The sequence below is a fragment of the Nicotiana tabacum genome, chromosome 5, assembly GCF_000715075.1.
Source record: "Nicotiana tabacum cultivar K326 chromosome 5, ASM71507v2, whole genome shotgun sequence".
Classification (NCBI taxonomy): Eukaryota; Viridiplantae; Streptophyta; class Magnoliopsida; order Solanales; family Solanaceae; genus Nicotiana; species Nicotiana tabacum.
This window is the reverse complement of record NC_134084.1, coordinates 114,375,637-114,385,048: the sequence shown is the minus strand read 5'-3', so window position 1 is coordinate 114,385,048 and position 9,412 is coordinate 114,375,637. Positions and strand designations below refer to the sequence as shown.

At 35.4% G+C, this 9,412-nt stretch overlaps 1 long non-coding RNA gene across 1 annotated transcript; it reads right to left on the bottom strand.

Moving 5' to 3' along the window:
* Positions 1–4,069: 4,069 nt before the first annotated feature.
* LOC142181213 (uncharacterized) lies at positions 4,070–8,181 on the bottom strand. Its single transcript, XR_012709720.1, has 2 exons — positions 7,875–8,181; positions 4,070–4,149 (listed from the first exon to the last, which is right to left on the bottom strand). It is a non-coding gene; the product is annotated as an uncharacterized LOC142181213 (long non-coding RNA).
* Between the last annotated feature and the right edge of the window lie 1,231 nt (positions 8,182–9,412).

Genomic DNA, 9,412 nt, shown 5'->3' with positions numbered 1-9,412 from the left:
TTTTGGAGGGCATACAATTTTTGTAGTGAGACTGCTTTTACATGACCTTTTCTTCATTAAGATACTGTGCTTAGGTTGAAGCCTTCTTCCTCATTTCCTAAGCTAGTCCTTCGCTATAGTACTTACGGAGGATCCTCTGACTCTTGTAAAGATGCGAGCTTATTATATTGTATACTTGATGGACCTTCTACTGTCCTTCCTTGCCTATACTTATCCATAGTTACTTATCTACACGCCCTTGTGCTTGTGGGGTTTCTTCGGGACTGATATTTTGACCGTCTTCCTAGTGACACTCTCTTTTATTTCCGTAACACTCATATAGTACCTTTTTAGCTTCTCTAACTCTTATATGAATATATCTCAAGTACTACAATGTCATAACTGCGGGGCTGAATTCTCCATGTTGGGGTTTACTACATTTATTTTGCATGATCTACTGATTTGTCTGTAACTTCTTGTCTAGTCGTGACTAGGCTCTTCCCGAATCAACTACTAACTACTCGTTGGCCCATTCTCACGTCAATATTCCACGAAATCTTTCTTGGGTTATTTTCTTTGTCTTAACTTATGTCTCGCACTGACTCCTTTTCTATCAATAACATCACGGGCAGGGACCCTTATTTCCTCTCATTAACATCGTGTTTGCATAATGTGCTGGAATTGTAGCATATACGTAGGAGCAAAATAAGTGTAATCTCATTCCTTTTTCGTTTTTACCGCATTCTTCATTTATTACTCCATATTCCCCCCTTAGGGGAGTACTAAGACTTGGAGCTATGATGCCCTGTCTATAGATGTTTTTTTTCCTCTTCATCTTTGATATCATTTCACGTCATCAACGACCCTTACTCGCCTTGCGGCATTCCTTCTGTATCAAGGATGACAAATCCTCTTACTCGGAGGGTGACACTTAATGTAACTGGTACATATAGTCCCTTAAGCTTAACTTTACTAACATTGCTTGCTTTAGGGAAGCGTCTTCCTGAATGACCATTCTGTGAATTCCTCATGAATCTTCTTCTGTGGTCCATTCTATTACCGCCGGAACAAAATCTAAAATTACCATGTTGCCGAGTACTCTCCAATCATTCAGTCCCTAATTCATATTAATTTATCTTGCTTACCAGCCCATACTGATTTTTATTACTCTGGGGATTAACTTTCCCCTCTGGTAGTCGTGTTGGAGTCACGAACTTATTTCTCGAAATGAGGATATAACCTTATGGCCTATACTCTTTTGTTGTCTTAAAGCCCATCATCTTTCGTCTCTTCCTTTATTTGACCATAGATTTTGTAACACTCTACCGTTTACATCCACGTGTCACACCTTATTCATAATGCTTTCTTATCTATCTTCTCATTACTTTGCTAATATTTGCATATCCCTTTTCTTGTGAAAACTTCAATACGACATTCTTTCGCTTTTAGCTTTAATTCCTTTGCTCTATCCAGTGGCTCTTCAAGTTGCTTAACGTTCTCGTTTTACTAGGGACGCGAGCTACACTAAGGTAATATTTATCCCTTCAAGTCTTATAGTGTATGTCTTTGTAGTACTCATATCTGGCTACACTATTTTAAAGTGAACCATCTGGGTGTCTCACAAGGAGATCTATTAGCACATTTGCAATATCCTTCGGAAATGTCAACTGAAACAAATAATTCATCCATCCTATCTTCTTATACTACTTCTATTAACCCCTATAGGGCATATCTGGAGTGGGTGCGACCAATTGTATATACCTCTGTTACTATTGAATATAATTCAAAAAGCTTATGTTCCTCTGCCTCAATTATAAACGTTGTTAACCTTCATTAATTGGGCACCTCATACCCTTCTTCACCTTGCTTTTTTTTTTACTTGCTGAAACTTGTATCTACCTTCCGATTCTCTTGTTCATTTTTACCGTAAGAGTGGATAGGCATTCTTGCCTTTGGAATCTTTATCAAGAAACTTACACATCTTAGTATACATATAATTTGTCGAATACCTCATATTCATTCATCATAAGCATGATGCAAAAATGGAGTTCCTCTGACTCAAATCTTCAAAAACAATCTCTCTTTCCAACCTTCTTTCCAGATATAGGTATCGTCTGAATAGGATTTAGGAATTTGAATTTCTATGACTGAGCTCTACCACACGATCTAGAGTAAGAAGAAAGGGTGACAATCTTAAATGCTCTGTAGCCTCCTGCTTATAAGTGTGGTGCACGACACACCCATAAACAAGACTCTACTAGACACGACTTGTAGACCCCCTAGGACAGAACTGCTCTGATACCACTTTTGTCACGACCCAAACCGATGGACCGCGACGGGCACCCGGTACCTTACTCAGCCGAGTACCAATGTTACGTATCTTTTTTATTACATCATCATATACACATATCATACGGGCCTAATAGGCCAACCTGATCTTTTATAAACACGAAACATAGGCCGACAAGGCCGTACAATCTTTTACGTACACGACATATGTCTGCAAGCCTCTAAGAATACATAAATGCCATAAAGGTCGGGACAGAGTCCCGCCATACCAAACAATACACGTCTAAATCATACTAACCAAACAAGCAACTCTAAAGCGAATGGAGCGCACCAACATCTTTCGCAGAGCTGATAGCCTACTTGGAGGGCTCTCGACTCGTCTATCTGGACCTGCGGGCATGAAACGCAGCGTCCCCAGGCAAAAGGGACGTCAGTACTGTCGCACCTCCTTTTTACATACCCGAGAGGGTACATGGGAGTTTTTCCAATTAAAGGACAGTCGAAACGGGATTTATTTGTTTTGTTTCAGAGTCGCCACCTGGGAATTTTAAGGCGTCCCAAGTCACCAATTTTTAATCCCTGAATCGAGGAGAATATGACTCTGTTTGTTACTCTGCGAACCAGAAATCCTGAATAAGGAATTCTGTTAATCCGGAAGAAGGTGTTAGGCATTTCCGAATTCCGTGGTTCTAGCACGGTCGCTTAACTGTTATTATATTTGACTTTGATTTATTAAATGCATATTTATTGCCCAATTTTATTGTTACCGCTTCTATTTAGACTGCTTGTAATTAAGGACCCTTCTTCGAATCGAATCACGCATACGTGTATCCGTTTTATATATTATATATTTTTTAACGTGAAAAATCGTGTTACGCGTACGTATACACAATGATATTGATAATATAATTTATTTATTTTTTTTCGAAATTTTTATTTATTTATAAAAATAGACTTAAGTTCGAAATTGTGCTTAAAATAAAATTAAGAACGTCTGTCGCTCTTGTATGATTAAATAGTGAACTGCACATCTCAGGTTATATGAAATTAATTTGATATTCTCCGAAGAACCCCTTTTTAATAAAAATTTGCTCGAAGTTGCGCGAACGCATAATTCGAAATGCCTTTAGAAGTATAATCAAGTCACGCGAACGCATCCCTAATTATGCAAATTAGTTTGGGTCGCATAAATGCGTACCCATGTTTAAGAATGGAATTATTATTATACCGCGCCTAAAGCAATTAGCGTTTTATTTACTTTGGGGAAGGCCGTGAAATTTGTTAAACGGCCCATCCGAAGTCTAAGTAATCAATTAAACAGTTATTGAGGGCCCCGCAATTAGTGTGTTTTATTGGGCGAGACTCATCTCATTTTATTAAAAAAAATAGTCCTAAAATGCCTACATTTTCTGTTGAAATTTTTCTTTACAAAATAAAGAGAAAATGTCTTAATTTATTTACATGTTATTACCTAGTTACATTATACTAGGCAGGTTCTCAATTTGTCAAATTAAAAAATAGCAATCCAATTTTAATCCTAGACCATTTACATGATGAACTTAACCAATATTATTTAACTAAACAATATTTCTACCAAATTCTTACTAGATGGCCTATTCGTTTGATTTTTACTTGACGAAGTTACTACACCATTTATTTATTTTTGGCAATATATAGGTAGTTCAATCATTAAGCTATCGTCGGATATTCCACTATATGTATTAAATAGCTACACGATTCTGATTTTTTTGCAAACTAAATAAATTATTCATACAAATAAAATTCAGAATATAATTAAAACTAATTCAAAATTTCAACTATTTATTTTTTCGTATTCATGCTTCATATTCGGATTACAATAACCAGCTTTCAGTTGTGTACCTGATATCGGAAGCAAAAGAAAATGATGATGAGAATCAGCGACAGTAATAACAATACAGCAACAACAGTCCAGCAGCAGTAACAACTCAGTAACAGATCGGTGGAGTAGTAATCCCAAAAACAAAAGCTTTAAGCTTTAAATGAAACAACAACCATTAATATTAATTTCAAACAAAGAAAGAAAGCAGTAGATTTTTTAGTTTTTATTTTTATTTTGAAAGCTTAAATATTTTTCGGATTTTTTCTCTCTTCTATTCTCTGCCCGTTTTTTTTTTCTCTATCTGTATGTGTATTTTTTTTTCGTCTCTCTCTCCCTATTTCTTCAAGACTTCACATATATAACACATCCCATAAACCTTTCAATTAATTAAAATCAATACTTTTTCTCTACCCAACCCATTATCTTTCCACTCATCCTCATTATATTAAATAAACATATCACACCACCCCATTATATTTTGTCCCCCATGCTTCATTTAAAATAATGCAAGATTCCCCCTTTAAATTAAATCTTGTCCCCCCTTTATATTAAATAATCATATCACAACCCACCCCATTTCATTTTGTCCCCCATGCTTCAAATAAACAATTACAAAATGTACAATTCCTAAACTACCCCCTCCGACCTTACTGAAATTACCAAACTACCCCTGAACGTACTACAAATTTACCAAATTACCCATCAGCTATAACACATCATTTAATCAAACATAACCAAAATATAGACAATATGATCAATTTCTAACAATGTTCAAACAACAATATGAACACGGATGAACATCATAACAACAATATCACATGAACACGATTTTAACAACATTTCAACAACAAAGCACATGAACATGATTTCAACAACATTTCAACAACAAATCACATGAACACAAATTGAACAACAAAGAACAACTAAAATTTGATTGAACAATATTTTAGCAACAAACAATCGTATTTTCGGATTCAACAACAACAACAAACAAGTATATTTTGATTTCTAAATTCAATAATATTGAACTTAAAATCAACTACTCTAACAACATTACAACAACAATTCCTATATTAAACTTTATGAGACAAATTCAAGAAATAATCACAAATGGTAAACAAGAAATCAAACTATACAAAATTCGGATTCAAGATCATCCAAACAAAGTATGAACATGAATGAATCTATTTTAACACAACAAACATGACGGATTAAACGATTAAATCAATATATTTCCTTTAACACAACTAAATTCTTTTTAGACAAATAACAAGATTGACGAATAAACAATTATGAACTTAAGCTTGAATTTAACAATATTAACAATTTCCAACAATACATAAACACACGAAACAAATTGAAGAAATAGTTAATTAAATTTCAATTTGAATCTAACAAACATCAAACTAACAAATATTCACTTAAACAATAATACAAACATGAAATGAATATGAAAACAACTAATTAAACTTCTATTTTGAAATCTGAAAATTAATTTAACAAAGCACATGAACATGAACAAACTAGAAAAATGATTTCAACGATGAACAACGAACAAAACAAGAATTGAATTCTTTAACGATTTTAACTTCGAGAAATATAAAAACGAAATATGGACAAAATAAAACTCAAAAACAACTAACCGGAGATGAATCAACGAAGAACTTTGATTGTAAACAAATCTGTCCGAGCCTCGACCAAAGCTCGAACAAATGACGACGAAGATGAAGAGAAGATGAAGGCAAAAAACAGCAGCAGCGGCAAGCATGTTTGGTGAAGGTCGACGAGCTGTTCGTCGTCGATGGAGCAGTGGAAACGCAGCAACAATGGAGGACAAAAAGCAGCAACAATGGAGGACAAAAAACAGCAGCAATGGAGGACAAAAACAGCAGCAATGGCGAAGAGAAAAGGACGCAGCAGCAGCGACATGGATGACGCAGAAACAGCTGCGACGATGGTTGTTTGGACGCGACGAAGATGGTGTAGCTGCTGGGAGTCATTGCTGCTCGTCATGGCTGCTCGTTCATGGCTGCTTGGGGCTGTTTGAAGTCGTCCATGACTGGACGTGGTGAAGAAGACGACGAAGAAACAAGGGGGGGGGGGGGCAACCATGGATGTCGAAGTTTGAAGGTGGTCGTTTGGTTTTAATGGCGGATGGGGGTCGATTTGTGAGGGTGACGTGCGTGTGTGTGTGTGAGTGTGACGTTGGACAGCCATGGTTGAGCTTTGAGGGGGAAGCCATGGATGACCTTGGAGAAACTTGAGGAAGAAGAAGAAGATAGGAGGGGGGCGGATGACTTCTTAGTCTTTTTAGGGTTTTTTCTTCTTTTTTCTTTTGTTTTGTGTTGTAAAATGTAAGACAAAGGGGTTTGGGTCTTTTGGGTTATGGACTGGGTTGACCCAGTTCGAAATGGACTGGGTCGTAGGGAAGATTGGGCCATTTTTTGGGCCTATAGCTTGAAATTGAAGAAGAGGCCCAATTCCGACTTTCTTTATATTTTCGCTCTCTTTTCTTCTTTTATTTTTCTAAAACTAAATTATAAAAATACTTAAACTATTATTAAGAACTAAATTAAGTTATAAATGCGCAAATTAACTCCCAATAACAATTAACGCACAATTAAGTATTAATTAAGCATAAAATTGTATATTTGGACATTAAATGCTAAAAATGCAAACGATGCCTATTTTTGTAATTTTTAATTTTTGTAAAACAATTTTAATTACTAACAATTGTAGAATTAAATCCTACATGCAAAATGCGACATATTTTTGTATTTTTTATTAATTTAGCGAATAAACACGCACAGACAAATACAAATAATTCTTCAAAATATCACAAAATATCACAAAATTGCACACCAAAGAAAAATCATTTTATTTTTGAATTTTTTGGGAGTAATTCTCATATAGGGCAAAAATCACGTGCTTACAAGTACGAATAATGTACCGAGTATGTAAGGCACATAAATAAATACATAAGAGACATGGAAGACATATAGAGTACATGACTCAACCTGTAAGTATGAATCACTTTGTAGATCATAAATTACTTTTAGCATCATGTATGTGTGCATGAATGTCATGTCGTGCATAGGTAAATGTTTCATAACATCATCAGCCTCTGAGGGCATTCCATTATATCATACCGGCCACTGTGGGCAAAATCATCATCGTATACCAGCTGATCAGGTGGTGGTGCGTATATAATGCCATAACCTTTCCCATATCCCATATACATATCTTTACATATATACGCGTATATAACGCCATTTGAGTACATATATATATATATGCGTATATAACACCGTTTGAATCATATTTCAGCCACTGTGGGCAACATCATCATCATATACCAACTGATTAGGTGGTGATGCGTATATAACGCCGTAACCTTTTCCCATATCCCATATACATATATTTACATATATACGCGTATATAACGCCGTCTGAGTCATGGGTCAATGTATATGTATAAATGCATGAAATGCATATGAAATATAATAACAAAATCTCTCGACACGTCATAAGACCATTATACCTCTGATTAATATCATAACATCATTTTACGTATTTTCTGAGACCCATGAACAGACGATGGAATAATAATACATATGAAAATTCAAGAACATATGCACTTCTAATACTTCTATGAATAGAGTCATATATGGAATTTGTGCATTTGCACGTTTTGTTCGTATCATATGGATCATGCCAAAATAAAGAAGGGATAACCTTAACATACCTGGAGTAGAAACAACTCCGTATAATTATCTCGTCGGAAACCTTCGTGGATTGAACTTAGACCCAAAAAAAATGAATTTAAGAATCGAAGCTTGGTCCTATGTTAACGTTGAATTGTTCTGATTTGTGGGGTGAAGTTTGAACGTTTGGATGCTTGAAATTGCTTCTGCTTTTGCCTCCAACGTTTTGTGCAAAACAGTATAGATTAAGTCACTTTTTGAATTTGAACTCTTTGGCTAAGAGTTCTTGGACGAAATGGGGGTATAATCTGGTCCTCACGTTCTCTTTCCAAAATCAGAAAATGTAACAAAAATGTTGTTTTTATCCATTCCATTTTCTATATAATTAAAAGTCTTTACTAGATAAGGCATTTGTTATTAGCCTTGACACATGTAAAAGTAGTGTATGACTCACCCTAAAGTAAGAAGGGGTTGCCACGTCCCTTTTTGGTATAATCTTATTAATTTTATCCACTTATTTGTTAATCGGGTAATGTTTCGTTACCCGGTAATTAATTTATAACCCGCATAATTTAAAAATTATCTCAACTTAATTAAATACTACTCTTTTTTTTAACAGACCATGTACACCTTACTATCATGGCCATGTGGTACCTTTTATGGTACTAGTTTATAAATAGCGGGTAATTTAGCTCGGGGCGTATTTTACCCCAACATGCCAAACTTTGGCAAAATTCGTTTTCTTCGATATTACTTACCCTCTTACCTTCACGGATTTACTCATCACTTATAATCCTTATAATCCTCAAATAATCTTTTCCTTGGATTGATGTCAATTACCTTACGACAAATTCAATGTATAATACTACAGGGTACAACATCGTCGTAATGTAGCACTGTGGGACATGGTATCTCACTTCCGGGCTCTTATTAATTTATTTATGGCATATTTTCATGTACGAAAATATGGGGTGTAACATATCGCATATCTTGTTATGTTTTTACTTGACATCAATACTTCCTTCGTTTGCTATAAGTACTCAATTCATATTCTCTATTGCTATCAGACCCTCAGATTTAGTTCTCGAAATATATTGTCTTGATATTACTTGATATTGATACTTCTTTCATATTCTTTATTGTCATCTTCGATTTAGTTTTCTAAATATATTGTTTTGCTATGACTTGCTATCAGCGCTTCTTCCATTTTTTTAGCCGATGGTCTATTAGAAACAATCTCTCTGCCCTTCCAAGATAGGAGTAAGGTTGCGTGCATCCTATCCTCCCCTGACCCCACTTGTGGAATTACACTGTGCTGTAATTGTTGATGATTCGGTTCTAGTACTGTGAACCACCCATTCATTTGAGGTTTAAGAAATAAATACAAATAAAAGGTTGTTAAAAGAAAAATGCAAGATAATAAAACGCTGGCAAGGCCAACGGCTAGTTTTTGAAGAAGACCGTCCAACGGTCAATAACACAAGCCTAAAGTGTCGGCGAGTTTGAAATTGAGACAGTATTCGGTATGGCCCAGAACCCGACAAAATTCGGACCTTTGAGTCGTCAATATTAAATAAGC